The following is a 16,623-nucleotide window of genomic DNA, read 5'->3' on the forward strand; positions in this document are numbered from 1 at the left end:
ATGTCAGTACTGTCGATAGTGAAAAGCAATTGTCTCTTGAACAAAAATTAGAATTAGCGATAAATAAAAAAAATTTCAACGAACCAAAATACAATACAGAAATCAGCTATATCCAAAATCATCCGACGGGAAATCGATTTATTTGAAGAGGGGGATTTAGAAGTAAATATTTGGAAAAAGTATATCGAGCATTGCTAACAGTACCACCAACTAGCGTAGATGCCGAAAGAGTGTTTTCGACAGCTGGTAATTTTTACACAAAATTACTTTTCAGGTCTAATGACAGTACAATGGATGTATTATGTTTTTTTAGATCACATTTCAAAAATGTGTAATAGTACCACAAACTGAATAGTGATATTTACACTTTTTTTGTGATTTAAATAAATAAGATGTTTCTTTACTTTTTTGTGATTATATACTGTTATAATTTATAAGTTACAAATTATTTTTTGTGATATTTACACTCTCTAACAAAACTGGAAATGAAAAAAAAGAAACACCTGTGTTTTCTTTCTTTTTCCAAAATTTCTAATACCGGTATTAAAACCGGTATCCCGGTATTAAGTTGTAAAAAATATCGAATACCGGTATTGAAATTTTGGTCCGGTATTGCAATCCCTAATCAGAATAAGGAATGATCCCTAATTTACCGCTGTTATTGTAAGATAATTGAGACAAACAGCAAATAAGGCGGCAGATCAGCAAATTGCGATCCTAGTCAAAAAGAGTGCCTCATAACCAGAAGCAATATTACCAATGAAATATTTGGCTGCCAACAATAGGAGGTGAAAGATCTTGGTACTTCTGAATATGCTATTGCATGCGCTTCTTCAGCAGCGTTCCTTTTGACAAGAAATCTCAAGATTATCGTATTCTTTCATTACAGAAAGATCGATTAACTAATGATGATAATGAACTCAAGAAGAAATCTTTTCTTTATTCATCTGATAGAGATTCAGACATTTTTAATTCAATCATTTCATTACAGTATCTTATTAATTCGGTCCTGAAGAAATATTTACATGAAACGAGACCTTTATGGTCGTTACTTATAAGTAAAAATAAAGTTTGTATTTCCTTTTATGAAGCGTTCATTTTGACAAGAAATCACAAGATTATCGTGTTCTTTCATTATCAAATGGTGATAAATCGATTATCTAATAATGATAATGATCTCAAGAAATCTTAAGCAGACATTTTTTCTTTCCTTTTCTGATAGAGATTCTGACATTTTTAATTAAACCCTTTCATTGTCAGTTTCTTACTAATTCGGTTCTGAAGACATATTTACATAAAACGAGACTTTTATGATCGTTACTTTTATATAAAAAAGGTTATATTTCCTTTTATGAACTCCTTTCACAGGTTATTGAACTTTATAAAATAATAACTAAACTACGACGGATGTAACTAAATCTTATTTTCCTGTGAGATGTGAATGCATGCCGACGAGAAGAATTTTTCCTCTTACCTTCTGATAGATTTACCTTCTGATTTTTAATCAGTTATCTTTAATTATTATTTCAGTTGTAAAATATTTATTATGGAAATACCAAATAGATGTAATATTTCTTTAAAATCTTTTCATAACTTAGTAACCCCACTCGCATGTATTCAAATAAAAATAACCTGAAAATGAAATGAAAGCATAGCAAAAGTGCATGCTAAATTCGTGAAGTTTAATCGGATGATAAATAAGACGAGACAGATGGCGCTGAGTTCATATGCTGCCCAACTTGCGGCGCTGCGATCATTCACAAAAGACATTTGAGACAACTGCGGCAACAGAACTGAGGTTTTTTTTTTAATATTAATGTCAACTTAAATCAAATTGTAAATTGTGGCAATATAATTCTTGGAAAATTAAAGTAATAGGTAATACGCCATTCTAACAAAGAGAAATTTAGTATTTAATATTTTGGACCCTTTTTCCAAGCAATATTGCCAAGAGAGATCATTTATTCTATTGATAATTTTTACAATGTAATTCCACAAACCATGTAATTCAGAAATGATATTCTTCACAATAAATTATCATTTTCTTGAATAACGAAATAAAATTTAGAACAACTTTCAAAGCAAAATAATGATAATGATATATTCGCATCTTCGTAATCTACCAATGATTTAAATTATTTGGATATAGTATTTAAGACACATGAAGTATCTTCAAATTTAATAAATGACAAATATTTCTTTAGAAAAATTCTTTCAAATCACATAATTTGTTTCACTCAGAGTTGGCCTTGGCGGAAAATTAAAATATAGTTCTGAATAACCATAAAAATAATGTTAATAAAGTTAAATTTAGTAATAATAAATTTAAATTCTTTAAATTTATTAAATTTTAGACAAAATTCTTTCAAATCATATATATATATATATATATATATATATATATATATATATATATATATATATATATATATATATATATATATATATATATATATAACCAATCTAAAGTAAGAAAAAGTTTGAAAACGAAACCAAAATGAAAACGAAACAAAACAGTTTCGAAATCGCAACTAAAATTTATTACCTATTTAAACTAAAACCAAAAAGGAACTTCATAGTATTTAGAGAGCGCAATTGCAGCTACTTCTAAAACACAGATGAATTGATACAAAAGTATTAGAATCAAGTTAATATGAAAAACAAAAATCAAATAAAAATTAAACCAAAAAAATTATTAAAAAAATTAAAAAAGAATCCGGCCTGAAGACTTTTTCAAGGGTCACCCTCAGGCAGGGATTCAAATAAAGGGATTTTTTCTGTGAGGACATACAGACATAAGCCTAATAATGATTCCTCGTGACCCGAAAATCCCCTGAAATTATGCTATCCTTATTTATTCCCAACAGTTAAATTTCATAAAAATCCATTAAAATTCAGATTCGTAACCTGTAGCACTGGTAGTTATAATTACTATACGGGTAAACATTTCTTTAAATACTTAAAAATTATCCTGGACAAAATAAAAAATGAAGACAACTTTATTATTTCTAGTAACAAAGAAGTATTGGATTTTCTTAAAGATAACAACATTAATAAACTTAATACTTTTGATTTCGAAAATTTATACACTAATCTACCTCATGAAAAATTAATAAAGGTCTGCACTTTTATATATGACGAATATTTAAATGAAAATATCATTCCTAAAAATAACTGGCTTGAGTTATGTAATTTTAATATTACTGAAAATTACGTGTTTAATGGTATTAATTTTTATAAACAAGTCAAGGGCATTCCAATGGGGACAGCTTTCTCAAGTGCTTTAGCTAATATTTTCCTGCATTACTATGAGAAAAAAATAATTAAATATAATTTAATAAACGGGTGGAGATATATTGATGACCTACTTTTGATTAACTTCGACAATACTAATATTATTACTAATTGCTATCCAAAAGATTTAATTCTAAAAGATACAAATATAAATCAACTTGAGGCTACCTTTCTGGATTTAAAAATCGAAATTGCTAATGATAAAACAATAGTTGGTATATACGATAAAAGGGATGATTTCAACTATAAAATAACAAAACTATGTAACTACCATTCCAATCTAAACTCTAAAATTTTCAAAAATCTAATTTTCTCACAAGTTAACAGGATAAAAAGGGTTTGCAATAATAAAAATTCTTATATTGAAGCATCAAATATCCTCCTTAAAAATTTAATTAAAAATGATTTTCCTAGAAATTACTGTAATGTCAATTTTTTAATTAAACAAGGTATGGTTTGGGATTAATCTTTTGGCTTAAATAAAAATAGAACTTTACTTGCATATTGGATCACTCAATAGATGGCGCTGGGTGCCTACCTCTGTTTACATAATTTACCGTTAACTTTTAAAAACAGGAAATCACAATCGATTGTTTAAAGTTTCCTTCACTGTTGGATGGTATGTTTTGGCCTTTTCGTTTTTAATTTTAATGCTGTTTTTGTTTTTATTGTTATTGTTTTTATTGTATTTTTACTTTGTGGTTTTTTTCTAATTTGTTATTTTGTATTTCCTTTCTGTTAAAATGGTATATCTCTTGAGCATAATTTCAGGGGATTTTCGGGTCACGAGGAATCATTATTAGGCTTATGTCTGTATGTCCTCACAGAAAAAATCCCTTTATTTGAATCCCTGCCTGAGGGTGACCCTTGAAAAAGTCTTCAGGCCGGATTCTTTTTTAATTTTTTTAATAATTTTTTTGGTTTAATTTTTATTTGATTTTTGTTTTTCATATTAACTTGATTCTAATACTTTTGTATATATATATATATATATATATATATATATATATATATATATATATATATATATATATATATATATATATATATATATATATATATATTCTTTCTACTTCCCAATATTTTGAATATGTAGAAGAAAACATTGGCATGTTCTGAAAACCAAAATATAGTTCTCAATAACCACTTACACCAGCATTGGTCTTATTTTAATTAAATGCAATGGAAAAATAGTATTCTGAATGTTCATACATAAAACAATCTTTTGCATATAAGACATTTTTCCTAGGGAAGATTTTCCATACTATCAAGTAAATCCACGCCATGCATCTTGTTCTATTTTAACAGTCATGAAGATCTGTAATTACAAGAATAACTGCATACCTGAATAAAAACCGTTAGAAACAATTTATATAATATTAATTTTTTAATAAAAAAGCAATCAAATATTGCGAATGAAATATTCATTTGAATGGTATAATTAATAATTAAAATTTTAAATAATGTTATTAGTAAAATAAATATTCTGCAGCAAGTTCGGTCGATTAAAGCATATCAAAATATTTTCATATCCATAATATTAAATAATATGGCTATTAGATGAACTTCATTTATTTTATTTACATAAATGAATATAAATAATATAATTTATAAATGTAAATTATCCAAGTTTAAAAGCAATTAATAAGAATGGGAAAAGTATTACTAAAATGAAACTGAAATCTATATTGTTGATATAACATGTTCAATGCATTACACCAGCCTGCAAAAAAAAAAAAAAAAAAAAAAAAAAATTGTTTGTAAAATTTTAATTGATTTATATTAGCAATGCTGATGTCATTCCAAAATGCAAACTAAATTTTATGTAACACGTAAGGAATTTTTACAAATGACGATGAAAAAATTAACAAAATGCAGTATAATACATACAGTTGCCACTGTAGTTACTGTTAACTAAACACAATAATGCTGTTCATTTACAATATTATGATAACTTCTGTGTTTTTCTTGAAGTCCAGAAGCTTCTTTTTCGGGTTTTTCGTTTATGATCCACATCACTGTCTCTTTTTAAAGATCAACAGTAATCGGCCATGATATTATTATCCCACCGTCCTTGATATCTGCGTTCCATCTCCTTTATATCCTGGTGGAATCTTTCACCTTGCTCGTCACTCATTTTTCCTAAACTGTCTAGGAAGTATTCCAAATGTGAGTGAAGGAAGTGAATTTTAATGCTCATATTGCACCCCAAAAGATGATAAGTACGTAATAACTCAGTTACAAGTTCTTTGTAATTTTCTTTTCTCTCATTTCCCAAAAAACCTTCTACAACATCTTTAAATGCAACCCAAGCCTGCTTCTCTCTATTTGTCATACATTGTTCAAAATTGGAATCTTTAACTAATTTCTTTATTTGTGTTCCATCAAATACACCTTCTTTAATTTTAGCGCTAGACAATTTTGGGAACTTCTATATAAGATACTCAAAACATTTTCCACCTTTTTCCAAAGCTTTCACAAACTGCTTTATGAGTCCCAATTTTATGTGAAGTGGGGGCAATAAAATATTTTGCGGATCTATTAAATATTCATTTAAAATATTCTTCTTACCAGGAATCCATTCTTGTCTCTTCGACCATATCTTTTTTATCCAATGACTTTCTCTGTCCCTGCTATCCCATTCACAAATAAAGCACGGAAATTTAGTAAATCCCCTTTGTTGCCCGAGAAGCAGACCTATAACCTTTAAGTCACCTCATATTGCCCATTTGTGTTCAGTGTATTTTATTTTAGTGAGAAGCATCTCCATATTTTCATATGTTTCTTTCATGAAAACGGAATCTGCAACTGGAACTGATGCAAGTTTAGATTCGTTATGTAATAAAGCTGCTTTTAGATTCCTCTTTGAGGAATCTATAAATAGTCGCCAATCATTCGGATTATAAGGAATATTATCTTCTAATTCATGCAACAAACCAGGTATGTCAGCACAATAAACCAAGAAGTTATCAGATTTGAAAAATGATAAAAATTGCTTTTCTCGATTTCTGTACCAACTAAACGACGTATATGTCGTAAATAAATTTTTCTCTTTTAACCGAGAGCCTAATAATTCTGCATTTTCTTTAGTTAATTTCTTTAGTTCTAAATCACGAATTAAGTAATTTAATTCGGCTTTATTAAATTTTTCAGGTACTTCATTTTTCACGGTGAAATCCAACTGCCATCTATGTTTTGAATTTTAAAATAAAAGGTTTTTTGATAAATACAATTATAAGTATTTATTCAATATAAATGTATTATTTATTTTCAATGAAGTAAGAGGTTTTCAGAATTTATTTAAACAAATAAACATACATACTTTATTAATTTATCCTATCCAAAAAATCTGTGTATTTTTACTTATTTAAAAAATTTACTTTTCAAAAAAAAAAACTGTACGTGATACGTAAAAACTGATAATATTTTTGAAATAAGCATGCGAAAATACATAAAAAACAACTATTACTTTTAAAACAAGAAATTGTTGCAGGCTGGTGTTATTTTTAAAATTCGTGAAGCAACATGTAACAGTAATTTAGCATAACACTAACGTGATTAGTGAGATTCTTAAATAGATTACTCTGTTATATTTTAGAACAAAATAACTCCTTAAAATTTAAATGATCAAAAAATTCTATAAGATCTATCCTAATATTGAAAGTATAAATAAAATTATTTTTCATTTACATCAATATTTCCAAATTAATATGCATTAAAAAAATTCTTATCTTGCAAACATTAGTTAGAATTAAAAATAATATTCTTTTTTTTCAATTAATAGCCGTATATTAATACTTTTGAAAGTCACATTTATTATCAAATCATATCATTCAACGGCATATCAATTAAAATATAGGACTGCAAAATTTTTCAGGTGATGAAAATTGCATGATATTATTCCAAAAGTGTTTTTAAAATCAACACCATTTGAATAATAATTAGATGAAGATTTTGAATCATACTGAGATCAAGATTCGTCATTTTTTTGTTGTTGTTGTTTGTTTGTTGTTGTTTCTTATAGCACTTGCCATGGGCAAGCCCGCTGTTCGAAGACAACGGATTTAAGCCTGGGAGGGAGCACCTCTTGTTTCTATCGTAGCGCCATCTAGGGCCAAGAGAACGACTTAGTTACACACACGTCACAACCCTTTTTACGGGGCGGACTTCATTCACTCATTCACAGATCGTAATTTAAACCTGAATCAGAGAACGATCACCCCTGATCCAGTACCCCCAGTGGTATTTCTCTCGACATGGAGGACTTTGTGACCACGACATATTTAACGCGCGTCAGCCCGTAGCCGTCGAGAGATAAGGCCTCAGTGCTGCTTCGTGACGTCATCATCACTAGTGTTCTTCTCTACAGATTCGGGAATAGCGAACTGTTGCATACATCGTTTTGTCTCCATTTTAGATGGGGATTTATTTCCTTTTATTTTCAAAATTTGTTGGCAATTTTATTTTAAGTTCAAAGGAGATATACTAAAGTCATAACGTTCCTTTTTCGTTGATGTTAAAAAGGCTAACTGAATAGAAATAAAAACTTACTTTGAACTTTAACAAACATGGGAATTTTTTTTATTGTCTATCTTTAATATACCGATTATTTAAGAAAAAGGGAGTATTTTTAATCTTTTTAAAGTAAAAATTTATGATAAAAGTATGTCTTTAGAATATAAATTTCAAATTTTTCAATGCATTTAAAGAATTTTACCTGTTTTCTTGAGGGGGAAAGATAATGAATTTCTTCCATTATCAATTACATAATTTGAGAACTAAAAATTATTATAAATATTTGTTCTATTTTATTATTAAAGTGTTATTTGATTTCAAATATATTTTTCCGGAGAGAATATTTACAAATATGATAAACATATTTAAACTATTAATGATTAAGAGTTAAAAGACCAAGATCTTGACGAAAAATAACAGAAGTGTTTTCTTACATTACTCTGTCAAATGCTTAACAAAACAAATCACACAGTTTACAAATTATCAGATCATGGCATTCATGAAAACTCTATCCCTCCCCATGTCAAATGCTATGCCTTAAATAATGCATAAGTGAAAAATTTTACAGCATAATTTTATTAACTTCAAAACATCAGTGAAAGATTTTAGATTTTCTCATTGATTTTACTATAGGCAACATTTTAAAATTATTTCTAATGTCAACATTCTTTTTTTCCATCACAAACACAAGGTCTACAGTGACAATCAGTTGATATAGCTTTTTTACCAACCTCTTTAAAATATAAAAATAAATTATTTAAATTTCTCAAAGAGGAAATTCAAACATAATATACAAAGATTTATTGTAAAGATAATCTTTGATAAATAGTCTTTATATTTCACTGAAGTCTATATAATTTAATAAGAGAATAAAAATTCACTAACCTAATAAAAAGCCAGAAATTTCTGCTCAGTATTTGAAGATAATAGAAATGATAAAGTCCTAAAAGACTAGAGCTCAAGTGAAAGCCAGATATGCCTGGTCTATCACTTAAGCCAGACCATTGGGACAACATTTCTTTCAAGCAGCATATAATATGCAAAATAGAATATGTAATTAAAAGTATCTCCTGTATAAAAGAAAAATTTACATAAAAGCTAAACTGTAATTTCTTACAAACCAGACACGTCTTCTACATATGAAATAATGTATGTGCAAAGAATTTACAATAATCAGATTATTATGTCAGGAATGCTAAATTTTTGCTTGAAAGAAAACTATTAAAACCAAGGACAATCTCTTAAACCATGGGGAATTTTAAATCCTTTATTGTAACTTTAAAATTTAAACTAAGTAAACAAAATTAATTTTTTTAGATACAATTTATAATATTAAAAAAAATTATTTTAGAGTTTGAAGTTTATGATTTTTTTTGTTTTGCAGTTTGTTTCCTACACTGATTTTTTTCTTTACAGTAATTATTTAAAAATATATTTGTAGATGACCACAGTAACATTTTGAGAATTTTTTCATCACTATGTTTATTATCACAATAATGTTCAAATAAGTTTTCAGAATTTAAATAATTTTCAGATAGTCCCAAAGCAATCTTTCTTGGATTTTCAGATGCAATAAAATCATCTTCAAAATTAAAACAGAGGTTTTTAATAATAATATAATTATGTACAATAGCATTAACTACATTTGGTGTAGGACAAAGAAGCTGGCCCCTGTCTAATTTAAAAATGAGCCCATATCTTTCATCAATTTCAATTGTCTTATCTACTTTTAAATTACTTTTGAAGATATCACATTTTATTTTCTTAACAGCAATAAATACACAATATCCTGCTATGTAGGTTAATGGACCTAAAACCTCCCTAACTTCTTCTATATCCTCATCATTAACTTGAATATTTGGCCAAAATGAAAGAACTACACTTTCTTCATCTACATCACCAAAATCTTGCAAATCATTATTTGTAATTAAAACTTGACCAAAAGTTTTGGAAGATATGCCTAATTTTAATAAAGAACGTATCCTAATCTTTTTTTCAGTTTCAAACAGCTGCTTTATAGATATATGATAATTGCCACCTGACATTTGTCGATACAGACCAAACCTACTTTATAAATTATGTGTTTGAAATTTTCCTGGCAAAATAAAATCTAATCCAAACTTTTCTTTACAGTAAACAGCTATTTCTGTAATAGCATTTGTGGTTACTTTTAAGGCAGCATGTGTTTCATTTGACAATCCACCAGCCCATTTCTTCCCATTTGTTCAACCAATTTAAAAATTTGTCAAGAAATTGAACTTTTTCATCATTAACCATGTACAATAGAGGCTGCTTAAATTTATCATTTTCTCTTAAACCTATACTAGGGGATTTTAAATTCATAACCTTCCACCAAGTCAAGATTATTTTAATAAACTCAGCTGTATCTGCAAAATGTTGAATTTCATATTTATTGCCAACCTCCTGCAATGCCCCAACTGTATGGTCATTAAAAACCTGTAAGGCAAGACTGACATTTTGTCTCTCAAGACTTGAAGGAGATAATGCTTTTAATGTTAATTTACAGTTATGTTTAACTAAGTTATTAGCATCAACATTATGTAATTTTCTAAGTGACGCAAAAGAAGCTTGGTGAAAACTTTTCTCTTCATGCCTTTCAAAATTTGGGGGGGAAATGAATTACCATCATTTTTTTGGTTCAACTAAGTGTTTCGTACACTTTTAAGTAAATGCACTTTCGCCACAGAATATCCCCGAACTTGGAATCTCTAGGATTCCCTGAAGTAAATGCACTGGATCAATCATGTAAAACAAAGGCCTTTCTTTATCACATGGATGAAGATAAACCATTCGAAATTGTTTTTTCTTTTTTGGATCAACCTGAGTATCAAATTGGGACATTTCACTTCTGTTAATGGAATTGTTATCACTAACAACAGCAAAGACAAAAAAGCCAATGTTTTCTAACTTATTGATTATTTTCCTTATCATGCAATGCAAATCATCATATTTTATGCTTTTAACTGGCCACACATGTACAACATCTTTGTAAGAAGAGGTCACACTTGAAATCAGAAATACATGTGCTGAGGTAGCCAACTGGCCATTATTTTTTGAGAGACCAACAATGTTTCCTGCTTTATAATCAACATATGGTTTTATGTGAATCTCATCAAACTGCAATATAACTTTTTTTTAATCTAAATCAGATAAATACATAACCCTCTGACTTAAATAATTTAAAAAGTATTTTTCATTTTGTTCTAACTGAGGGTTAATGCCTGGTGATGAGCATAGATTTTGCATTGTTGTTGGGTGGGGCAAAATAAGTTTACTACTTTTTCTAATAAATTGATATGCATTTGGAGCCAAGCCATACAAAAGTGTACAAAACACCAACATCTCTGGGGAATATGTTAATTTTCGCATTTCTTTTAAACATAGCTGCTCACCTATAAATTGGAAAAAAGATCTTTTTCACTATGCATCATGATCTGACCCTAATTCTAAATTATTAGCATTTCAAACTTGATAATGGTAAATACATGTATATTATATAAAATAAATAAACAGCAATAAATGATGTTCAAGAATCAATAATCAAGCAGAGCAAAAATAATTCATAAAGAAAATTATCTTATTAGTACTAGATTCTGTTTAAAAGTAAGACCTATTTCGATATCTCATTTTTGAAGAAAATAAGATAACATAATTCTTACGTTATATCATGAAACGGGGATTTGAATAATATATTAATAAAATTGACGAAATAGTTTACATACCTTGCTGTTCTTGCTGGGTTCAAAATCCTTTCTGTGAATGGAGGCAATCCACCGCTTTCGTAGATTCCCATCTTTCGGGAAATTAAAAACTGAAACTTTGGGCCCAGTTTTATAATTCAGTTTACAGTTGGGTACACAACAAGTGAACGGCATTTTACAATCCACAAAACTAGTGATGAGAAAAACGCAAAATAAAATGGCTAAGATTTCACACTCAAACAGAGCGGGTAAACAACGAAATGAACGAAACATGAGTCAGAAGAATGGATCACGGGAGTAACCCTACCAGATATGACGTCAGAGCAATAAAGAAATTCTTCGCGGCGGCCGGCGGAGTTCGAACTCGCAACCTCAGCGACGCGAATACGACGCTCTACCAACCAAGCTATCCCGGCCTGCTTATTTTTTGAACAAATCTATAAATGCATTACTGAAGTACAAAAAATATGCATTTAAAAGATCATTGGTGAAAGTGTTGATACACTTTTAATTACTATCTCGAAATTTTTATTTTATTTTATCCGGATTTAACTTCTATTTCATATGGGTTTGCAAATGTCATCTCTTACTATCTTTAAGCTTTTATAAATTAAAGGCGAATAAAATAAAATTGAATGCATGAAAGAAGAGTGTAAGACACATATTTATCACTACCAAAATAAACTAAAATTTCATATACTTATAATGCAACAATAAAATTGTTCCATTCTTTTCGAAATACAGCATAGCGGGATTCAAAACAATTTGATCCGAGTTTAAAAAGAACACTCCGCGATGATTCTCATAACGCAGGATGTAAATTAATCCCTCTTTCTCTCTGAGTACATCTCAAAATTCTCAGTATTAATTGATTTTGAGAGTTGAAAAGAGAATATGTAATTGCACAGATATTGCTCGGAGATTAAAAATCTCCAAGCTTCAGAAATTCGGAAAAGCGCGTATTAATTTCCTGAGGATATCTTAAATCTTACACTTCTAAATATTGAAACTACTGCTTTACAAAAAATATAAATTAATATATTTTTTCTAATATTTAGAATATTTGCTTAGTTTAGTTAATACAACTAAACTAAACTAATATTCTAAAGTTTTTAATAATAATTTTACATAACATGGAATAAAAGAAAAAAAATAAGATACGTTTTTAAAATAAGAATAAGGGTATAAAAAAGGATAACGTCTAGTAGATAAAAATAGAGTACGTCTGTCGTCTACTATTCAATACGTCTGTCGCGCCTCCTACCGGCGAGGATAGAAATCGCTTCTTATATGAGTATTTTATGCCTCAAAATCTAATGCTGACTCTTCTGAGCTACAGGCAATAATTCGACTTGCGACGGAAGTGAAACAAGATGTGAAATTCCTTTATCAGTTCGAAATATTTTGTTTTGTTGCTATTTGATGTCATAAATTTCCAAGATGGAAAGAACATACAATTGATGTATCCCTTCCAGAATTGCGGTTTTAAGGTTCCATTAAGGAAACGTTTCGGGTTATTTCATTAATTATACAACTTACGTTTTAAAAATATAAAAATATTGGGTTTTTTTTAAAGTAAATAATTGCTTTTGATGATCTAATATGAAATTTGAAAAATACATCGAATAGTTGATTTGCTTATATTTTGTAATTATTACATTAATTTTCTTTATATGTTTTGTTTCCCATTAATTTTACTACATTGTAAAATTGTATGCAATGTAATTGTCCTTTTTGCATAATATGTATCGTTCAGACTTATTTCATATGTCTCAGTAATTTATGTGAATATCTTTTATATTTTAATTCTTATCTTAACTGCTGTAAAAGAGATATTTTAAAATCTGTCCTAACATGTAACAAAAAATTTTTTTTGCAGGGGAGGGGGGGTGGTGGTTGGTTAAAATTCTTAATTTAAACATTCTTTGAAATTTTATGTTTCATTTAGATTATATAAATGTTCATTCTTTTTTCACTTGGTATTTTTTTTCTTACAGGAGGAATTAAAAATTCTAAAATTTATCATTATCTAGCATATAATACTGAATAATTTTACTAATAATCTTAAAATCTGATCCTTCTTTAATTATTCTTATTAACCTGTATAGCTCATTATATTATACAATTTTATCGGCTAACTGATTTTCTGAGTTTTTTATGAAATTTGTTTTCATTTTCACATAAAAATTGGGAAGCTGATAAAATTGTGTAATATAATGTACCTAATTAATAGATACAGTGTAGTATAATTTTATAAAAACCTAACATTGTAATTAATTAAAAATTAATAAAATGCCTTGAACTGGAAAGCTTGTTTTTGGCATATTTTTTCAATTGCAATTAAATCTATTCACAAAGAGCTAAAATTGATACAGAAACTTTGTGCACTTAAACTTAAAATGGGTCCTTAAAATTTAAACAAATAGTAACAAAAATTACTATACGTGCACTCTTAAGAAATAAATTTGACTACGTACATCTTTTAAATTTACCTGCGCTAAATTCAATTTCATTTCGATGAAAAATGAGAATGTGTTTAAGAGAAATTTTGAAAATCCGATTCTCATCTCTGTAAGTTGAAAACTCTAGCGCATGCCGGGCAAGCCCTTTTCGCTCTTTCCGAACCTACGGTTTTAATAGAGCCGATCTTAATGTTGGTGCCAATGTGGGAAAGTTCCGGTAGGCTATATTTGCTATTTCATACTTACCACTACTTTTAACTACTTATTTTACATTTAAAAATTTCGTTGACCCGACTTCGTGATTTAAACCTACTTCTTACTACTTCTGTATTTTGAAGTTATCAAGCCGCATTGTCTATTTTTTGCATTTCGTTTCTACCACTATTTCTAATTATTCTCTTTGGGGTTGTACAACGTCTTGTCTGTTGATAGCGTTTTTGTACTACCACTATCTTTAATCATTTATTTCTTATTTCTAAATCACGTAATCTGCGAATGGTGTTTCAAACGCACCACTATGTTTAGTCATATATTTTGAAGTTATACCTTACCTTGGCTCGATTTTGTGGTTTATACGTACCACTATTTCTAATTATTTGTTTTGTACATATAAACGTCATCCCTATATTTGGTATTCTGCTTCTACCACTAATTAATATTATTTTTTCCATGTATAGATTAAATATCGTCGTCTTAGATTTATCTCTGATTTCGTTATAATTTCGTGTTTTAAATGCACCACTAGTTCTAATAATTACTATCTGAATATAAATCTTATCTTCATCACTATTTCTAATGATTATGACCTAGAAACAACTATCATCTCTATACATACCACCATCCACAACAAAAATATTAATATCATCTCCACCTACCTTCCCCCATGCTCCGATAACGCCTTTATAATTGACATAGAAACCCTGATCCAGACGAACTTTGAAACCATTCTCATCGGAGACTTTAATGCAAAACATAAAAACTGGAATTGCGAAAAGGCCAACCCTCTCGGTATGAGACTCAATTCATTCACAAGAAAACTCAAAATGAAAATAATTGCACCAGACCACCCAACAAGATTCACCAAAACAAGCGAAACAATAATTGACTTTGCAATTACCAGAAACATTAATTACCAACACGAAATCAAAACCGTTACTGAACTCTCCAGCGATCACCTTCCTCTCCATCAATATTGCGGAAATAAACAAAAAGGATCTCTATAAAATCAAGCCAAATTGGAATCACTTCAGAAAATACCTCAATGATAACACCCACCTTAACAGCAAACTCAACTCTCCTGTATCAATAGAAAAAGAAGCAAAAAATATAACCACCGAAATTTATACTGCATTGAACGAAACTACCAAATTACACAAAGCTAGCTCCCTCGAAACCCCTCCGGAAATTCAAAACCAAACAACCATAAGAAACAGACTCAGGAAGATTTGGCAAAAAACAAGGCACCCCACTGACAGAAAAAACTACAACCGGGCCAAAGAAAAATTATCCAGAATGTGGGAGGAACATAGGAATAACAGCTGGGAATACAAAATCGAAAATGCAAACGTGGAAGACAACTCCATCTGGAAACTAATCAAAAAATTCACAGGCAACAAATTTCGCATCCCCCCCTCAGAGGAATAAATACAATAGCTTACAGTAACAAGGAAAAGGCAGAAGAACTCGCCCACAATCTTGAAGATCAATTTAAACTAAACCCAATCACAGACCCCAACACTGAAAAAATAGTCAACTCTACAATAAGAAAATTCTGGAATAAACAAACCCAAAACCCTATCCAACCTTGTAAACCAAATGAAATAATTGAAGCCATAAAAAATACTAAGAAGAAAAAATCCCCGGGTGAAGACTGCATCCCAAATGAAATGCTTAAAAACCTGCCAACAAAAATCATTTTCAAAATCACCAAACTCGCCAACGCAATTTTAAAGCACTACCACTTCCCATATGCTTGGAAAACATCAATAGTCATCCCAATCCACAAACCAGGAAAACAAGCCCACAATCCAACAAGTTATAGACCTATTAGCCTCCTCCCCACTCTCAGCAAAATTATTGAAAAAATTATCTACAATAGACTAAAACCTGAAATTGAAGACAAAATTATCCCCTACCAATTTGGATTTAGAAATGATCACTCCACAGTCGCTCAGCTATATCGAATGACCGAAATAATTAAGCACGGATGGATCAGTCAAAAAGACACCGGCGCAGTATTTTTAGATATAGCGAAAGCTTTCGACAAGGTTTGGATCAAGGGCCTCATATATAAAATTATCCAACTTACAATCCTACCTTACAATCAGAAAATTCAAAGAACGTGTAGGAGATGAATTATCCTCACCCAAATCACTCCAAGCTGGCATAGCCCAGGGCTCCATTCTAGCCCCAATCTGTTTTAATATTTATATCAACGACATAACCAGAACCACAAGAACCCAACTATATCTTTTTGCCGATGATACGGCAATCCTCAGCACAAATGAAGACAAGAATAAAATAGCAAATGACCTCCAACTCCACCTTAACCAGCTAGAAAAATGGGTAATAAAATGGAAGATCAAAGTTAACGCGGACAAAAGTCAGGCGATCTACTTCTCAAGAAAAAA

This window comes from Argiope bruennichi, chromosome 11 (genome assembly GCF_947563725.1).
Source record: "Argiope bruennichi chromosome 11, qqArgBrue1.1, whole genome shotgun sequence".
Classification (NCBI taxonomy): domain Eukaryota; kingdom Metazoa; phylum Arthropoda; class Arachnida; order Araneae; family Araneidae; genus Argiope; species Argiope bruennichi.